Source organism: Ambystoma mexicanum, chromosome 8, assembly GCF_040938575.1.
Source record: "Ambystoma mexicanum isolate Mex_15411 chromosome 8, UKY_AmexF1_1, whole genome shotgun sequence".
Classification (NCBI taxonomy): domain Eukaryota; kingdom Metazoa; phylum Chordata; class Amphibia; order Caudata; family Ambystomatidae; genus Ambystoma; species Ambystoma mexicanum.
In genome coordinates this window covers 443,164,004-443,184,767 of record NC_090929.1, presented here as the reverse complement: position 1 = coordinate 443,184,767, position 20,764 = coordinate 443,164,004, and the positions used below count along the sequence as shown (strand labels likewise).

At 48.2% G+C, this 20,764-nt stretch overlaps 1 long non-coding RNA gene across 1 annotated transcript in view; it reads right to left on the bottom strand.

Moving 5' to 3' along the window:
* The window catches only part of LOC138473610 (uncharacterized), a 173,406-nt gene extending 153,558 nt beyond the window's left edge, over window positions 1–19,848 (bottom strand). Inside the window, exon 1 of the long non-coding RNA XR_011268810.1 lies at window positions 19,624–19,848. This is a non-coding gene — a long non-coding RNA (uncharacterized lncRNA). The remainder of the gene's footprint in view (window positions 1–19,623) is intronic.
* Between the last annotated feature and the right edge of the window lie 916 nt (window positions 19,849–20,764).

Sequence of the window (20,764 nt, the reverse complement as noted above, 5' to 3'; positions counted from 1 at the left end):
TACCAACTCTTCGCACGCTCCGGAGGCCTTCAGCGCTGCATCCCGCATCTGAAAGACAAAACAAGGTGCGTTTAAAGACATTGGGGAACTTTAATACTCACGTGCCATTACTCCTTTCCACATCTAACCCAGTGGGTATTCCGGCACCCTGCAGCCGCTCCGAACTTGTACCTGCAAAATAAAAAGACAGTTAGAGCGCATCGTGAAGCAGGCAACAAGCGCTTACTTACGTGCTTCCAGGCGCTTCTATTCATCACACGGGCTCCATCTTCAACTCACTTCAGCCCGTCATCCACCATCGCCGGAACCCTGCAAAACAAGAGACATCATTACTAAAGACTTTAAAGACATTAGAATTACTCGAAACTTACCGTTCGTGCAGTAAACGACGGACAGCAGTCCTCTGAAGTCAAGAGGCCTGCTCCCCTTATCCAGTGAAGAAACTGGTTACAGCACCCTGCCCCGAGGCAGATGGAGAGCACGGCGTTCACTTACCTAAGACATCTTACCCTTCGAGTCAAACATACAGTGCACAGAGGTCCAGCCCAAAGAGCCAGCCGTGTGTTACACGTCACCTTTGAAGATACGGTATACGCCCAGTCAAGACCGGCGCCTCTACGGGAATCAGGTGAGCGTTACAACATCCTCCAGAAACCTTCCTGCTGAACCCGGGGGCACCAACTACACCGTGGGGTGGCTGGAAGCCATAGTGGAATAATTATTTGGGTGCTGTGGAGTACGAAGGGATGACCCCCGCAAAGAAGAAAATGTTGCTTTTTCACTCCCTTGGGCAAGAGCAACAAAGGAGTGTCATGTATTGGCAGAACAAGCTTGGACATGTTTTCTAATAGTATCATTGCTGGCATTATCTGCAAAGCAAACATGAGTATGATTTTTTCCTTTTATTTTATACAGTTTAAGAAAAACCTTTACAATTCATCAATAGAGAATAAAAGGTAAAAGCAACAATTTACATCATCATCATGCATAAAATTGCTGTTAAAAGCTAGTTACATCTGCACAGTACTATCCTATTTCTGTCAGGATTAGTCAGGCGAGTACAAAGGCAGCGAATATGGCAAGGGAAATGTGCACACAGGAACAACGACTCATGTATGCTAGAACCCAGGAGTGCAAATAGAGTGTGACATCAAAACCAATATATGAAAAGGGATGTGGGGTAAGCACCTGACCGCGAGGAAAGTCGGCAAGCGCCTTACCCCCAATTGCTGTTACAGGTACTGACAGCGCTAAACCCACGTGGAGGGCAAGCAATGACAGGATCTGTGAACTAACACTCTTGATGGTATTAAATAAGGGAACTAAAGAACTGTACTCACGAGGACGAGATAAACCTCTTGAATGTCAGCTAGCCCACGAATCCTGTTGATGAAACTGGGACCCCGAAAGGCTAAAACAGCAATGGGAGGAAAACTAAATACCTAAGTTGGAATAGTGATTACAAATTAGTGAGGCAAACATAAGCATTCACACAGGAGCTAGCTACAACCGCACACCACACCTAATAATCAAATGGGAAATAAATGCAGAAGTGCAATGGAAAACATGGAATGGATCCCAATAGAAAGTAAGGATCAGGAGCAGGGAAAAACGAAATAACCAATGCAAACTTCTCCCTACCCCTCCAAGGAAAAGACAGGAAGCTAATCTAAGAGGAAGGCTAAGGCATACGGGTTTACAGCAGCAAAGGACAGAGTCAAAGAAATATAGAACACAGACAAACTGGGCTGCATCTAAAAGGGGAAAGCACTGAGAAATGCTGCCTGCAAACAGAGGAAGACAAAAAGGGAATCAAGGGAGCAGAAATCAATTAGCGCATGAATCCGAGATTCAGGGCGGAGGAACTAGAAAACAGGAACTAGGAACTAGGTACAAAGGCAAGGAACAAGGAACAAGGGACTAGTCACAACAGGAACACTGCAAACGATGACCAGTGCTGGACTGAAGTAAGACTGAGGCTTTTAAAGCTGCTTAACGAGCACACGCCTCAGGTGTGCTGATTGCTGCACCTGCAGCCACAGCTGTTGCCTATCCTCCACCCAACCTTGTCCTGCAAGGGTGGAGGTGGAGCAGTGGGCCAGGCATTCTGGGAAGCATAGTCATTTGGTTAAAGAAGCATGCTGGCTGCCAAAAACCTGGAATGGATCCGGAAGGGAAGTAGCTTGTAAAATAGGGATTTAGCGCTCCCAATTCATCACAGCACCGTAGCATAAGGTTCGGAGGAAAGGTCCAGTAGGGAATATACCCCAAATCATGCCCCCAAGTGGTGGGAACGGGAGCGAAGGGAGCGAGTCGTGACAGTATACCCCCTCCTACGGCCGTCTTCGGGTGCCCGCCACCCGCACAAGACATCTTCTTTCCATGATGGGAGTGCTTTTTCTTTGGAGGTGGCACTGATGGAAATGGTGGCCTGTGGGCAAAGGCAGATGGACTTCCATGATAGGAGTGCTTTGTCTTTGGAGGTGGTACTGATGGAAACGGTGGCTTCTGGTGAGGAAGAGACTCATGGTTCGAAGAAAGGCATGAAGGACTTGCAGGACCTGAAGCAGAGTTGGAAGGTCCAGGAAGCTCAGTCACTGGGAGTGGACCCTTATAAGTCTTTGAGGAGGGAGGCAGGCTGGTGCAACATGCCTTAGACAATGGTAGAAGCCCTGTTAGCCTTTCTGCCGAGAGTGGACATGCGGGAGGTGAGGAAATTGCTGGCTTCAGGAAAGGTTTATGTTCAGCCATTAGAGAAGGTGGCGGCTGAGGTAGAGGTTCAGATTTTCTTCTGTCATCCATCTGGGAAAAGGCTTGTGGTTGAAAGTGACTAAGGTTTGACTGCACATGTTCTACACCTTGGAGACCTGAAAGTCCAATGGGTTGTACAAGGCTGGTACTCCTGGTGACAGTCGTGTAACCACCTTGTTGCACGTGGGATACAACAGCAGGGACGTTTGGCATACTGATAGGAGTGATAGACGCAGTACTTGGTATTTCAGGCACACTCGCAGAATGAGCAATAACAGACACATTTTGAACTGCAGCAGTCATTCCCTTCCTTTGGCTACTAGCACCCAACTGGTGCTTCTTGGCGGAATTCTGTTGCACAGGTCCTGTAGGTAATACGCCGGTCTGCACCACCCCCTGTGCACACCCAGGTGAGTGGTTCTGACTCACCACTTGGTCCAGCTTGATGACTCTGAAGCGGGAGTTGGCAAAGGTCTCAATCTCTGATGCTGCATTTTTAGGAGGCTCTGATACTAAAGTGAAGCAGTTGGGAGAATCGTCTTGTGGAAAAGGCAGGCATTCTGGTGCTCCTCCTGAAGCAAAAGAAAGGCAAGCTAGACGTTCATCGACAGTAAATGGTTGGGATTCAGGAGGAATCGCTGGAGCAGAAGAAAATACAGCAGGATCTGATGGTGTAGACAGGTATACCTCTGATATTGGCAGCGAGGCTAAGCAGGATACAGGCGTCTCATGAACTGAAGGCAAATACTCAGTATACTCCGAGACTGAAGACATGCACTTTTGATGGACTACCGGAGGCTCTAAAGCTGAAGGATGATCTGCAGGATGAGTCACTGTAGCTGAAGACAGGCAGGCCAGGGGAAACCTTGAGGCTGAAGGCATGCAAGCTGAAGCAATCTCGGTTGCTGGATACAAACATGTCCAGGTCTTTGGGACTGGCTCTTGAGTAAATGGCAGACATGGCAGCGGTTCATTGGTTGAAGACACGTGTGCCAAAGATGACTGCAGGGCTGTGGATTGGATCATAGAAGAGTCAATGGTTGTAGGAGGACAGACAGAAGTCTCAGAAGTTGACAGACACATTGGTGGCTCAGGAATGGATGGCACCTTTAGGGCAGTAGACTCCTTGCCACCAGTAACCAAAGACTGAGCTGTACCCTTGCAGTCCCTTTCTTTAGTGGGTGACACAGAGTCTCTTTCTTTGTAGAAGTCAAAATCAACCAGTGGAATCACCATAGTAAAGTCTCTGTTAATCAGGATTTCGTCAATTGTCCATTCCTCTGTTTTAGCTTCTCAAAGAGGCAGATTATCAATCAACAGTTCAGGAATCGCCTGACGGTTTTTTGGTTCTGTATACTGTGGAATGAGTCCATCAGAACATGAAATCTGTACTGTCTCTGACTGTTCGTATTGATCAGAATTGGCAGAAGGAAGAGTGAACCCAGAGGTAACATCGTTTTCCACATCAGCTTTAACATCTACTTCAGTCTCAGCAGCTGTATCAAGAGCAGGGCCTAAGCCTACTGTAGTGACTGAATCTGTGTATGCCACCATTGTGGATTGTGTTTGGAAATCAGAAGCTTGTATGTGTGCTAGCTCAGAATTATGACAAACTGCTACACAGGAAATTTTAGGTAAAGGAGTGGCTTGTAAATCTTCAGCTAACTGCAATCCCTGACAAACAGCAGAACAATTGTTAGAAACTGTGCCCAGATTAAGCGCTGTGCTAGACGAAAGACCTTCACTCCCAATAGATCTAACATATTGACAACTATCATAGTTTACCAAAGTCTCTGCACTCAGGGGCTGAACAGTGTTCACTTCCTCAACATCAACAGATAAAGTCTGAGGTGTATTCAGTAAAGAGTGCAAGTTTTTATTCTCCTCTTGTAAAGAAATGAATTCTTGTCTTAACTCCTCAAGCTTAGCTCTTAGCATGCCCTGCATTAACTGTACATCACTATCAGTAGGCACAGGGGGAGGCATAGTGGCATCAGGGCTGGATCCTGCACTAGCAATCTGGATGTGCACCAATTGTACATTGTCCTCTACTGCTTGCAGGTTCTGTGATTTATAGTTTCTCTTACCAACTTGGTCTGTGTTTCCCTTAAGCAAACTATTGAAATTAGACCTCTTGGCATTAGGGACTACAGTATGTACCTGTGCAAAGGAGTATGCTTTAGACTGAGGGTAGAAAACAGAAGTTATGCAAGGAACCCCTCCATTCTTTATGTTTGTATCATGAAACTGTTCTATCTGAGGTGAAGCACAACTGGAATCATGGGGTTCAACAACAGAGGTACTCTTGTATAATAAGTCTAACAGTGTGTTGTTTTCTGCGGCTAAGGCTTGTGCTGACATAGAATCGGGATCAAAACACAAGATAGAACTAGGATCAGGCAATGTAGGATGTGCCATCCTATGAGAAAAATACTTTGCACGTAAATGCCCATTCGTGACAAGGAGTTCATTTAAGTCAGGACTAGTGATTTGATTGTCACAGGTAAATGTAGGGGAAGCTTTCTGTACAAACTTGTTAGAGGCCTTGCTGCCTTTCTTTCTTAAACTTGCCATATTCAATGGGAATTTTAGGCTGGTCATTCTGTCAGGATTAGTCAGGCGAGTACAAAGGCAGCGAATATGGCAAGGGAAATGTGCACACAGGAACAACGACTCATGTATGCTAGAACCCAGGAGTGCAAATAGAGTGTGACATCAAAACCAATATATGAAAAGGGATGTGGGGTGAGCACCTGACCGCGAGGAAAGTCGGCAAGCGCCTTACCCCCAATTGCTGTTACAGGTACTGACAGCGCTAAACCCACGTGGAGGGCAAGCAATGACAGGATCTGTGAACTAACACTCTTGATGGTATTAAATAAGGGAACTAAAGAACTGTACTCACGAGGACGAGATAAACCTCTTGAATGTCAGCTAGCCCACGAATCCTGTTGATGAAACTGGGACCCCGAAAGGCTAGAACAGCAATGGGAGGAAAACTAAATACCTAAGTTGGAATAGTGATTACAAATTAGTGAGGCAAACATAAGAATTCACACAGGAGCTAGCTACAACCGCACACCACACCTAATAATCAAATGGAAAATAAATGCAGAAGTGCAATGGAAAACATGGAATGGATCCCAATAGAAAGTAAGGATCAGGAGCAGGGAAAAACGAAATAACCAATGCAAACTTCTCCCTACCTCTCCAAAGAAAAGACAGGAAGCTAATCTAAGAGGAAGGCTAAGGCATACGGGTTTACAGCAGCAAAGGACAGAGTCAAAGAAATATAGAACACAGACAAACTGGGCTGCATCTAAAAGGGGAAAGCACTGAGAAATGCTGCCTGCAAACAGAGGAAGACAAAAAGGGAATCAAGGGAGCAGAAATCAATTAGCGCATGAATCCGAGATTCAGGGCGGAGGAACTAGAAAACAGGAACTAGGAACTAGGTACAAAGGCAAGGAACAAGGAACAAGGGACTAGTCACAACAGGAACACTGCAAACCATGACCAGCGCTGGACTGAAGTAAGACTGAGGCTTTTAAAGCTGCTTAACGAGCACACGCCTCAGGTGTGCTGATTGCTGCACCTGCAGCCACAGCTGTTGCCTATCCTCCACCCAACCTTGTCCTGCAAGGGTGGAGGTGGAGCAGTGGGCCAGGCATTCTGGGAAGCATAGTCATTTGGTTAAAGAAGCATGCTGGCTGCCAAAAACCTGGAATGGATCCGGAAGGGAAGTAGCTTGGAAAATAGGGATTTAGCGCTCCCAATTCATCACAGCACCGTAGCATAAGGTTCGGAGGAAAGGTCCAGTAGGGAATATACCCCAAATCATGCCCCCAAGTGGTGGGAACGGGAGCGAAGGGAGCGAGTCGTGACAATTTCATCCACATTTAAATATTAAAGACATTTATTATATCAACTCTCTAAAAACATAAAAACCCAAAGAAACACATTATAAACATAAAAATTCAAAACGAATTCCCAGAGTCAATACCACCTAAAATACTATCTCATGGTAAACTCACAAGTGCATAGCTTTAAAGAATTTAAGAAAGCTGCCACGGCTATTCCATCAGATGTTGAGTTAACACATAAACATCTCTTCCAGAGGTTATCACGGTCAGCCCACCTTATGGAGCAAATCAATTTCTTAAGGTAGGCAATTCTTTTGGTCGAAAGAGCTGGACACTCCAAAAGTAGATGGGTGTTTGTTTCTAACAACCGTACCCTTCCTCCTTAAGATTCTGGACAAAGCTGCATATCTGCAAGTCCATGAATTCTTAGAATCAAAGAATATACTAGGCACCCGGCAATCCGGCTTCCGTTCTGGTCATGGTACCGAAACCGCCCTACTGGACTTGAAAAATCAAATTGACGATATCAGAGACACTGGTAGACCTGCACTTCTCCTTCTCTTAGACCTATCGGCAGCATTTGACCTTGTGGATCACAGGCTACTCTGTCAACAACTCTCTTCTTCAGCCTTCTTCTCTCCTAATGCAATCACCTGATCTGCCACACGGCACCTCCTTACCAATCCCACAGAGTCATCCTGCCTCCAGCTGCAAGAACACCATATGCTAACCTACTGCCTGTCCCAAGAATCAAACGCGCAAGAGGTGAGGGCGTGAGCTTCCCATTCATTTCTGCCAGACACTCGAACTGACTGCCTCATTCCATCAGAAGCGAACCCTCTGCCCTCGCCTTCTGCAAGGCCATCAAAACCAGACTGTTTGTCTAAACTGCACACACAACCGCTAGGACTCCCTTGCCTATCCAACTAATGAAGGGCGATTGCAACGAGCCACTCACCTAGGAAACACAAACAAGACTTGTTGTTGGGGCCAATGTAATCTTGCCGCCCACTTTGTGATGTAACTAAGACGTGATGTTGTAACAGCGCCTCGATGCCCCTGGGCTGTGTGAGCGCTTTATGAATGCAAATAAATAAATACATTTCTGTTACTTCTTTGACTGTCCAAAATCGGCAATAGTTCTCCTCACTACAGATCATTTTCCTCTTTAACAGCACCTTTTTAGTGTACAGCAAGTTCCATCATAGGTGCATTCAAATAGATCTAAACAAACGCTTCGGAAACATGTGCAAATAAGGGGCTACAGTGCCTCTTGTTTTTGTTCATGTGCCAAATATGCCCAAGGACGGGTACTTCTGGAACAGGTCTAATGTATCGCTCCAATCCCCGTTGTGCAGCGCAGCTTTAACTTTATTGGGATTAGTTATCAAATCGTTTACATCCTGATTAATGTGATTCAGCATGGTTTCACTGTATTGTCTTAATTTTCTAATAAACACGGTGGAGCACCCCGATACCTGCTTCAATTGCATGCACATTTTTATATCATCATATATGGAATCCCTAGTTGAAGTATTTATTTTACAGTACAAAGACATAAGTCGCCACTGAACACACACCTTCAATGATAATATCCCGAATTTAAAATGCATTGTTACAATTGGAATGGCGTTCAGTACCTTGTACACACGTCTCCACATTGCAGCCTCAATTTCGTCCAACCAGCCATTGACAACCCTAGGCCAAAGATCCATCCCATAGATCAGTTCTGGGACAATGGCCCTCATTCCGAGGTTGATGCAAAGGGAGAAACGATGCCAGTAAAGGAATACCGGCATTGATTACCGCTACGGCATATTCCGACCAACCAGGCCGCTATTAACGGCATTGTAAAGTACGATGTAGTTAATAGCGGTCTGGTCGTGCGCACGCGACCCACCATGCCGGAATTAGCGGCATGCTGTAAGCCGGAGTAGATCACAAGTGAGGCGGACATGCAAATAACGGCCTCATGAAGCCGAAAAAAGTGCTTACTGGCACGGTGTAAATACCGGCATAGCTGACATGCCGTAAAAAGCCCTGGGCAGTGTCCCAAACTGCCACAGGTGCACACAATCAGCAAAGGTGGAGGCAATCGAGTCAGGCCCAGTACAAAAGGAGCACACCCACACACCACACCCCTCCCACACCAAGATGATTCCAATAGTAGTAGCATTACTGGAGCTGGAGGACTTGCTTGCATTGCCACATCAACAACAACAACAACAACAGCCGCCACCATAGAGGAGACGCAGGAGGAGAAGGAGGGTGAGACAGGCCCAGCATGCCCCACCAGTGCAGCAACCATTACCACCCCGGCAGCACACAATCCCTCGCATCAGAGCCAGTCCATTCAATCTAACCCCTGAGCAGATCCACACCCTGTACCGGCTTGACTGGGACACCATCACCACCATAGTGGACCTGATACACAACGACATAGTGAGCCTCATAGAAATACGCACCGCCATCCCCCCTCTACTGAAGGTAGTGTCTGTGCTCCACTTCCTTGCCACAGGCACCTACCAGCACACAGTGGGGCACATGCATTTCATATCACAACCCTTATTTTCCCGGATTCTGAACCAAGTGCTGGATGCCCTCCTCAAGCACACAAGGGACTACATATCCCTACCACGGACTCCCCAGGAGATATTCGATACAAAAGTTGCCCTCCATGCACTGGCAGACATGCCAAATTGTGTAGGTGCCCTCGACTGCACCCACGTGGAGTTCGTGGTCCCGCATACCATGGAGGTGGTGTATCGCAACCGCAAGCAATACATCAATGTCCAGATGGTATGCGACGCCAGCAAGATCATCACACTGTGCCCGATATCCCGGATCAACTCATGACTCTATGGTCCTGCGGAACTCCACGCTACCACGCTTCATGGAGCGACATGCTGGACGACGTGCCTGGCTGCTTGGTGAGTTACCTGACTGGGCCATGGCAGTGCATCGGGGTTGTGAGGTGGGTGGATACATACTCCACCTGGGTGGGAATGGGGGGGTGCATACTCCACCTGGGTGGGAATGGGGGGATGCATACTCCACCTGGGTGGGAATGAGGGGGTGCATACTCCACCTGGGTGGGAATGTTGATGTGACTGCATGATGTGCACATCACCGAACACTGTGCCCCAAAGCATCAGAAACTATACATGACACCCAATTCCCATAGTGATGAAGTAAGGTCGACACCTATCACTACATGACTGACAGGTATCCAGCCCACATCCCACAACACATGCACCACTCATCAGCGGCCCTCACCCACCGTAAGGCCATCCTGCACCATGCAGTGCATATGCACTATGTTGCTGTCTCCAGCATATCACCACACAGGACAATCATCCCTGGGAGTGCATTGAACTGAACCAACTAGGGATTCCACAGTGTCACCGGGTCGGCACACCCATAGGAGCGCTGCATGTCACCATGGGAATGATCAGCGCAGAATGTCCAATATTGTACAGACTACTGCCAACGCTCCCTATTAGTAAATCTCACAGAACACAAAAACATCACTAATTTGACTCCAACACTGCTGTATGCATATACGATGCACGTGCAACAAGATGTCAGTGCACACCATGTATCATCTTGAAGATGCAATCCACACCATTAGTCCATGGCATAGGACACATAGAGGGACCTGAAATGGGGTCAATGCATCCAGGGACATGTGAATGTGGGCACCGATTACCTGCAGGCATGTGAGACTAGTACAGTTGTCCAACATGAATTTGCAAACATTTATCTTCTTTCCCCTCTCATGTGGGTGATGGTGGATATCCCTTGAAGCCGTGGCTCCTGACTGCTGTCCGAAACCCACAGAACAGGCACAAGGAGGACTACAATCGTTCCTATACCCGTACACGTGTGGTAATCGAGCAGACCTTTGGCCTGTTGAAGGCACGATTTTGCTGCCTCAGCCGGTCGGGCGGGGCACTCCTCTACAGACATGAGAAGGTGGCCAAGATCACCATGGCATGTGTAATGCTGCACAATATGTGCATCCGCCGGAACGTGCCCCTGTCCCCTGACATGGAACTGCTACCACCTGATGATGAAAGGGATGATGAAGATGTGGCAGGAATCATCATGGTGGCGATGCACAGGAGGGACGTGCTGTGCGCCAGTCAGTGATCGCACAATATTTCTGACATACATGTCAGCAGAGGGTGACTTAATGGTTGGACATAGGGCACTGGGTGTGGGGTACATGTACACTATGCACTGTGCAAGATTAAATGACACATACGCAATGATTAAGGTCCACTCTGGTCTTTCATTTTTACACAACCAGTGTATTGAAAGTAATAATATTAACGTGAATGACAAAACCCTCCACCACCCTCACCTCCCTCCCCCTCCACCCACAACTCCCCCACACAAGTCCCATAGAGTCCACGAAGCCTACATGAGGCTACCAGAATAGTCACTCAGCACTCCCAGAGCCAGGGGGTGGCATGTCCCGTCGGCGCAGCGCACGGGCCGACCGGCGGAGCGGGCTGGTTTGTGTCGAACTTCTGGTGGATGGTGTGGCCTCATGTTGAGGCTGTAGGGCTGGAAGACCTGCCTCCAAAGCATCAGCGATGCACCCTAGCACCTCGCAGAGGTGGTTGGCGTTATCTGTGAAGGACCGACCCAGTGCTGTCAACTCCGTGCGCCACTCCTCCCTGGCCTGAAGGTTGTCCTGCACTAATTCACGGATGAATGCAGTGAGCAGGTCAGCCCGCTGTGCTCCTGCGGCTGCACCTGTGGCCGTGCTGGGAATTTGGCTGGCTTGCCCGGCCTGCTCAACCTGCCCGAGACTGAATACCAGACTGATATGTCCATGGGTGTGGTCTTGCACAGACTGCTCCGGGGTGTTGGTATCAATGGTATCAATCACGGATACCTGGGGGGAGGCAAATTGTGTTGGGGTGTGGACAACATCCACTGAATCATCCTCAATGGTGCCCCAGATGTCATCTGGGCTGTCTTCAACTGTGAGGGGTGCCGTGGCTGCCACCTCCCCAGCCACATTGGACTCCTCCAAACGGTGTGTCGGACAGGTTTCTGCAGGCAGAACAGTGGGGTTTGGGGGTGGGGGTGGTGTACCCTCCACGGCCTTGGTGTTGCAGGTGGTATGTGTCCCTGTGGTGGCTTGATGCTGGGACACGGTGCCCCCTGGCGTGTCCCCTGGATGTAGACAGACGGTTGCTGTCCTCCTGGGACCTCTTAGTGGGTCTGGCCTAAACAGGGGTGGTGTCCTGCTCTTCACTGTCATGCTCACTGCCTGTGGGGGTGAAAGAGAGGGACAGCATGAGTGATGTTTGGATAGGCATCATACATACATTGGTACGATTGCATATCCACACAATTGTGGGTAATAGGCATTTGTGTTGGGAAGGGCACGTCATTTCATACATGGGTGGTAAATGCAGCCATATGTCAGTGTCACTCGTGTTGGCCAGGTACTGTGCTGTCTGACATGCTCACAATTTAGGTCATGCACGCTGTGTGCCTCATGGAATTTCCTACTTTTTGTGGTATGTGTCATGTACGTTACGGCCTTGCACCAGGCATCGGCATGTGTCTCACTTGCTTCGGCATACTTTACAGGGAGTGTGTGTGTGGCGGACCATGGCGTCACTCTTTGGACAGACATTGGCATTGACTTTTATCAGATTTGGCTTAGCAGTTTTTACTTTGGACACTCACCTCCATCAGCAGATGTTGTGGCGCCACACTCCATCTCTCCTACGCCTTCTATTGATTCCGGGCCAATCATGCTTGCACATGTTTCCTCCCACGGGGTGAGCTTAATGGGAGAGCTTGGTCCTCCTGCGGTTTCCATTGCCTGGGTACGAGTTACAGATAGAATGTTGCGCACCCTCAGGCGCAGATCATCCCACCGCTTCCGGCAATCCTTCACCGTGCAGGGTGTGTTGCCCACTGCACTGACCTTCTGGCCAACTAGTGCCCAAATCTCCTTTTTGCGCAACACAACCTCCCCCCTCAGGTTGCTGCTGAACACTGTCCCTGCATCCTCATGCAAGGTGTCGACGAGCATCTGCAGTTCATCCTGGCTGAATCTCTCCTTTTGGAGGCGGGCAGATCCCTTCTTGAGTGCTTTAGGCATTCTTGGGTGGTAGGATGTACTTTTCGGTCGATTTGCAGTGCCCAGGGGTCCTGTGTGCTGAGGGTGTCAATGGATTGTGTTTTTAAAGATGGCCACCGTGCTCCTTCCCGTTCCTGTGCGATGACACTATTTCCGGTTCTGCTATTTACGTTCACCGCTAATGTCGCATTGGACTTTGTCAGTGGTGTAATCAGCGCCTAGCTTCATGCCGGTAAGGGCTTTTTGGGGGCTTTTTGGAGGCGTTTTGTTGCGGCATGGCTCTACGTCCCTTAACGGCATGGCGCAAAGCTTGTGCCCGAGAAGTCGTAATAGTCCTTTATTAGTGGACTGGTGCCAGCACGGACACGCTATTTGCGCCGTGCCGGTGAGGGACGGTACTTACCTCCAAATTTGGAATGACGGCCAATATTTCCTTCTTAGAAGTCAATAGCTGGTTTTATTGAGACACGGCCAAACTTCCTGTCGATTTTCAACAATTGTGTGGAGGTTAGCTTGGGCTCCGGTCTGAGGCATTCTAGATTGCCTGGGGAGTTCGGGAATGTTGGCAGAGACGGTTGGGAAGCAGGCGGTGGGTTACTGCTGTTGCTGTGGTTTCTTTATAAAATAAAGCACTTAAATGATGTGTTGCTTGCCTGGCCTCCAATCAGGGGTGTAGGAGACCCATAAAATCTGGGGGGTGAGGGGACAGGGGATACCTTGGGGACTTAGGCAGGGAGAGGCAGGAATTGCCTGCTCGCAGATACTCCTTTACATCTTTCCCCCGTCACTGACATATGCAGTAGATTGTACAGGAGCTTACCCAAATGTATGGAAATACTTTGGTCTTAATAATATTGCCTCCACGGGCCGTGTTTTTCTCTTCCAACTCAGTTGATGTAATGATCCGTTTCACTTCTTGTGTTTCTCCAGGTCTCCCAGCGATGGACCTTTAGAGAGATCTATTATAATACTCTCACCTGCGCTTTATGTGCAGATGCTTTATGGAGTTTCGCCAACCCATCCTATCCTATTCCACTTGAACCCTCAATGATGGAACATGAGTGTGCCCCTTTACAGCAGTGTATGAGCTGCAATCATACCTCTGCACCAGGGTATTCACTGGATTTACCTGGATAGCAGAACAAGTGCTGTTGTGAATCTCGAGGCTCTGCTTTATTTTTTTCTGGGTCAACCAGATGGTTTATGGTGGCCTCTATTAAAATGTGTCTAAAACTCATTATTCAGCTTGTGGTGGGTACCAGAAATTCAGTTGCATCCCTATTTTAAAACACGCCTAGGCAACGCCAACCGTTTGGGTTTTAATGTAGGCATGAAAAAGGCACTTGCCAGGCACCGCCATAGTGGTATTCGGTACCCTCTGATGGTAGCAGCTGCAAAATGGTGCAAGTACCTGGACATTTAATGGCAGTGCCTGGCAAATGCGTAATACGTATACACAAGAAAACACTTGCCATTGCTGGTTTTCATCAGGACTTCAGTGAAGGAAATGCAAAGTGCTAATAGAGTGGCTGAAGGGATCCCTGGATAAGACATTTGTATTACACCAGTAGTATGTTCCCAGCCCCAATTAAGTTATTAACTACACAGGGCTTTGTAGTATTATATGATATGCTATGGTATTTATAACACGCCTATACACAAGTGTTTCAAGGCGCGACAAGGCAAGGGCGGGGGAACATAGGGAAGACAGAGAACAATCCTACTAGGCCAGGTGTCATTCACATCGCGCAAGTGCATGGGAAGGGGAAGGAGGAAAGTGTGGAGGGGGTGGGGGATGGGACAGTGCCGTACATGGGATAATAAGATAAATAAAAGAAAAAGTAAGGCCAGCAGGTGGCAAATGCAAGGGTAAGTGCAGACAACAGGTGTCAAGTGCTGGTAGTGGGACTAAAGGGATACAGAAAACAGTCCCCAAGTGCGTCGGTTGCCAGGAAGGCCATGCAGGAGTGCGACTGGCGGGGGAGGGGGCCTGAGTCTGAGATCAGAGGGTGGTCAGGTAACCAGTGCAATTTCAGTATCAGCCAGGAAGTCAGCTGATGTATCCTGCCTCCTGCAGGATCTGCCCTGGGCCAGTAACAACAAGGAGCAGGAACCAGGCTGACCCAGGTATGTAGAAAGTAGAAACACGCTTTATTGTCTTAGTTACAAGTTCAGTAATGAATATAGGAGAGAGAGATCATAAGTTGCTTCTACCCTGGTTCCCTGCCCAGCTCCAAGTCCCTAACCGTCTCTCCTGGAATCCCCAGGTGCCCCAACACTCCAAGCACCTTAAGCATTCCAACACAGCTCTTTCCCTGACTCAGACATCAGTCATACAAAGCAGGATACTACACATCCTCCCCCTTTTACAATCACAAGAAAACGCACAAACTCTCAACCATGCTACACTAACAACCACAAAATTACTATTGCTCCTTCCACCCTGGCCTGCCACACCAGGTTCTCGGTGCCGCCACCACCAAGCACAAACCTTGCCACATGGACAAACAAAACAAAACTACAAACATCGACCCTCCTAAACTAAACACCTTCTGCCAAGACTGCCACTCCTGGCCTCAGGTCTGCCACACCTGAGCACAATCCAAAAACGCCCCCAAAGAGGCTAACTAACCTGCCAAAAATAGTGTAGCCACGAATCTAGCAAGCTTACACAAGGCCATCACAAAAGTCCTAAACATGCCAAACAAATTTAACATTGCCTCATCCCCTCTCCCCTACAAAGAACAAGAAAAAGGAATGAAAAATCTAGGAAAGTGACACACGATACAAAGATCACAAAAAACACAACCACAAAATAAATGTGGCGTAAAAATGCATAGCAAAAAACTATGTAAAATGTAAAAATAAGTATACTACCAGATGACAAAACAGAAGTGTGTTGCAAATTACACCATTTGCAAAACCCAATATACAGATGTAAAATTTAACACTACCAGATGAAAAGAAACCAGTAGTGTAGTGCAATTTCAAAATGTTGCAAAACCCAAAAACTCTGACACACCACTAGTATGAAAAATCAATGGTGTGACCTGAAAATGCTGAAAATATATTGAAAAAGTGTAATTCAAACTGAAATTAAATCCAGTAAGGATACTACATCAGCAGGGGAGAGGAGGAGAAAAAGCAGAAGCAAAGAGAAAGGTTTTGAGGTGCTTCCGGTACCAGAGATGATTCTCCTCAAGTTTCAGGGAGGCTGTTCCAGAGCGAGGCCCCAGTCGAAGAAAGAGATCTACCATCAACTTGTTGCTTGGAGGAGCGCCTGATCCTGGGGGAGTTGGAGGGGGATGAGCGAAGAGCTTAAGAAGGAAGATATTTAGGAAGAGAGAGTTGAAGGTATTCAGGACCCAGGCCCCAGAAGGCCTTATGGACAATGCAGAGGGTTTTTAACTTAATCCTCACAGCCACTGGGAGCCACTGCAGAGATTTCAGTCCTGGAGGGATACGATCCCTGGGCTTGAGGCCACGGACAAGTCTCGCAGTCTTGTTCTGGATGAGTTGCAGAGGGCGGAGAGTAGCAGGCAGATTTAGAAAGAGGCTGTTGCAACAGTCCATCCTAGAGAGAACCAGAGCTCTGGAGACAGTGAGCTTCTGGGGGAAGGAGAGAAATGGAAGAATACCTCTGAGGAGGTGCAGCTGGTAGTGAGACTTCTTAGAGATGTCAGAGATGTGAGGAGAGAAGGAGAGTGTGGTGTCGAAGATGACGCCGTGGTTTTTTGCCTCACAGGTGGGAGCAGGAACAGGGCCAAGAGAGGCCGGCCAGAGAGTGACAAGAAAGGAGGGGGTGGGTGTGCCGATGAGGTGAATCTCAGTCTTACTGGCATTCGGGCAGAGATCATTGGCGACACACCACTCCTGTATAGCGGGCATACAGTCAGAGATGAGAGAGGGAGAAGAGGTGGCTGAGGGTAGCCTGAAAGTGAGCTGAGTGTCATCCGCAAAACACTGGAAGTTGGGGCAGAATGCGGCAATGCGGTGGGCAAGAAGTTCCAGGTATTGGTTGAACAGCCAAGGAGAGAGGTTAGACCCCTGGGGAACACCAGATGTAGAGATAGAGATAGAGATAGAGGAGAGGAAGGACCCAAGTTGAACCTGGGAGGGTCGATCAGAGGGGAAAGAAGTCAGCCACGCCAGGGTCTGATCGGTGATCCCCAGGTTATCACGCAGACGGTTGAGCAGGATGGCATGGTTGACTGTGTCAAAGGCAGAGAGTTGAGATCAAGATGAGGACACACGGGGTGGTGGAATCAAGATTTGAGAGCAGGTCTTCGCAGATGTTTAGTAGAGCAGTTTCCATGCTTCTGGCAGCTCTGAAGCCAGACTGATGATCATGGAGACAACCAACACATTCAGTGTGAAGATTGAGCTGGGAGATGGCCAGCTTTTCCAAGAGTTTGCCCAGGAAAGGAGTGATGGAGATTGGGTGATAGTTAGCCGGTCAAGACAGGTCGGCAGAGGGTTTCTTAAGGAGATTGAGCACGAGGGAGTGCCACAGGGTTGAAGGGAAGACTCCAGTGACGAAGGAGTGGTTGCAGAAGTCGGCCAGGGCAGGAGCCAGGGATTCAATGTGGTCCTTGATGGCTTTGGAGGAACAGCGATGAACCTGTTTTGATGAGACTTTCATAGAGGGGAGAGTGGTGGCCAAAGAAGGGTCAGAGGAAGAGCATGGAGTAGAGGGAGGAAGGGGAGAGGAGCAGAGAGGACAGGATGTCCTGAGTTTTAGAGATGAAATGAGAAGCCAGTGCCGTGCTGTGCAAACATCCCTAAGTCAATGGCTTTATCTAAACCCAAAGCACATCATATGCCATTTCTGCCCTACACCACTCTCCCTGTGTTCTGGTCTTTCTGAACTCCTTTCTCCCCTGCACACACTGGTCACCCCGTGCTGCAAACCATCCCCATCTTTCATCTGCACTCCGTTCTTCCCCTCCCTTGCTCCTCTCTTTTTCTGTCCTCTGCACCCTTTCAACACTTTTTCACTTTGCATTCCCCCACTCTACTGGGCCCCACTCCCTCACTTCCCATTCCCCCATGGCCAGAACACCACAACTCTCATCTGTACACTTACTCAGCACTTTCTCCTCAGTCTTCAGAGCACCCTCGATATCCTTGGGCACTTTTCTACAACTATTAGTCATGCTCCATTGTCGTACCTCATTTTGGGGTCTTCTCCAGGTCACTGTCGAGGCAAGGCCCAGCCAGTGCTGGGCACACATGCTTGTATTTAATTTTTACATTATAATTCTGCTTGCCGGATGCTGCCCCCCCCCAATACCGGCCTGCACCGCACTGGTCTGAGACCACATGTTTGTCTCACCTGCACCGTACGTAGTGTCAGTATACATACACTCATCGCTCTGTGGTGATGAAGTCCAGGTATGGACCCAGCAGGAGGTTGAGGGGGGCAAGTGGGTAATGGGTATTATAAGCCACTTGAAGTTCCATAAACTAGTGCACTGTTCTGGATATGCTAAGGGAATGGAAGGGAAGATGGCAACATGCTTCTTCTCACAGCAACAGCATTAATACTGTATATACCATAGGGACCCCTGTGAGCTCTGGGAGGCAAACACAGAACACAAGGGAAAGGAAACTGCAATGGAGCATGGACAGGAATGTGCACTGGCACGCAGGTCCATGAGGGAAGGAGGCCCGCTAACAAGGCCATACAGTGCTGTCTCGGGTCACTGTCACCAGGTAAGTAGCACGATGTAAGTGACTGGCCTGCACTTATTTTTGGGGTGTTGAGCTGTGGGGTCAGGTCTTTGTAGTATTTACACATTAGCCTGCAGTGCAGGTTTAAGTAATTTCTCATTTCTGCATTCATGTAATACAGACTATTCTTTGTAGTCAACACGATTTCCAAACGGTCATCTCCCTATCATGGCTTTTCAATTCCCGGATGGTGCAGGTGGCGTGGTGGTGGTGGTGCTCTGACCTCACACTACACTTATAGTTCCTAAATCCGAATTCGAGCTCTGCAGAGCCTAAACAACCCCCCGCCCGGACCCGGGCCAACTGCTCCCTCCGACGCACACCTCCCCTCAGCCACAGCCACCTCTGTACCGTACTTGGGTTCAACTGCTTCAAATGAATCCACAGACGTGTGAGCACATCCCTTTGCTCCGGGTACAAGCTGAGGCAACTTGCATTTCACACCCACTTTTGTGGTCCTCACGAATGCCCTCATTATTGGGAAGACCACACTGCACAATGCACCCCATTATGAGCTTCAACATAAACAAATAGCTTAAATTTCCAAACAATAGAGACCTTCCCAGAATAGCGCTCTGGTGTATGTGCTCCAGGTATGTCACTACAAACCAGTTTGCCTGTGGCGACCTACAAAGAGTTGCACCAGCGGGCATAAATCGGTAAATATTGAATCCCTCTGAGCTGGGGGCTTTTTTCTGAAGTCGCGTAGGTTTGCGATGCACTTGTGAGCACGTTGCGCAACACAGGGGTCTTGGGTGTTGATTTATCATTTATGTTCTGTAGTGGGGCTATGCGAAACGTGAACAGTGAATGCAACACATCAGGGACGTATGTATTTTGCTCATTGTTTAAAAGTGCACATTGCATGCACAGAACAGCCCAATTTAGCACTTGTGTGCTGTTCGGTCACCTGCATGCAATTTGAAACCTTCACGAGGCACGGGGCGATGCCTGTCTTTTCCTGTTATCATGAAATAAAACAAGGGTTCGACCCTCAGGTTTTTCAATTCATGATGAAACATTAAGAGGCCAGGATACCCTGATCAGATTGCAACGTGCTGCACGTGTTTAGAAACTGTATAAATATGACGTTGGCACATTCCTCCTAATAAATCCTCTCTATGCCAGCCTGCACTGCACCTGGGGGGGGGCCATTTGACTTACCTTAAGCACGGTAGCTGAGGTTTCAGGAGGTCGCGTCGCAGTCAGAGTCTCACTCTGTCTCCCTCGATATTAACACACGCTGTCAGTCAGTCTCTCTGAGCAGGAGCATACATCGCTGCCTAGCTTCTCCTTCGTTCTGGAAGCTGAGGCTGGGCAGCAGTGCACTGCGCAGGGGCACGTGCAGTTCCCCTGCCTGGGCACGTTCCAAATGCACAGGCGGGGGGCACGCATGAGCAAGCAGCAGAAGTTCTTGTTTTAACCCGCTGCTGCAGACAGTCTGAAGTTAACTTGTACTTTTGCACACATGACCAGGGATGTCATTTCACCAAAATGCCAGGGGTAGCGGAAGTGGCATCACATGACCCTTGACCACTGATGACATCACAGGAGGTGATGTCATTTGACCCCACCCAGAAGTGATAACGCGGGAAGCGATGGAACTCAACCTTTCACCCCTTGACAAAACAGGAAGTGGCATTACATAGCATTGTTCCTAAGTACACTACAAAAAATATTTTTACGATATCACTATAATGTGATGTACATTTCATACAAGAATGGATCGCCATATGTATTGTTAGGATCAGTGTGTATAGAGCCATATTACCAAATTACTGTGAAAGCAAGCAGGCGTCCATGGCCAATGATGTGTTATTATATAGCACTTACTTTAAGCGCTTTATATAGAAAAAATATACACCCAATATCACCCAAGTTGAGTTGGTACTCATTTATCGACCTCGGAAGGATGAAAGGCTGAGTTGAGGTGTTTAAGAACAGACTAAATCAGTGACTCACCCCCTGAAGTGTGCCTGAAATGAACCTTTAATGAGTCTAGCAATTATTGTATAGAATTCCAGAAAGACACATTATTTGGTTTTCCTATTATTTCTTATTTAGGGTCAGTGCTGAAAGTGTTAGACTTGTGGCACCACTGTTCTTTTTTTTCTTCTTTTTTTGTAGAGGCCTGGACAAGAAAGCCAGCCACTCCAGAAGTAAAAAGTCACAACCCAGGAGCTTGCATTACAAAAAAAAAATGATACTTTTTTTTAGCTTTTTTTTTTAGGGGTAGCAAGGGAGACCACAGGGGTAGCAAGGGAGACCTCACAGGTCGCAGTTGCGACCTCTGGCGACCCCTGAA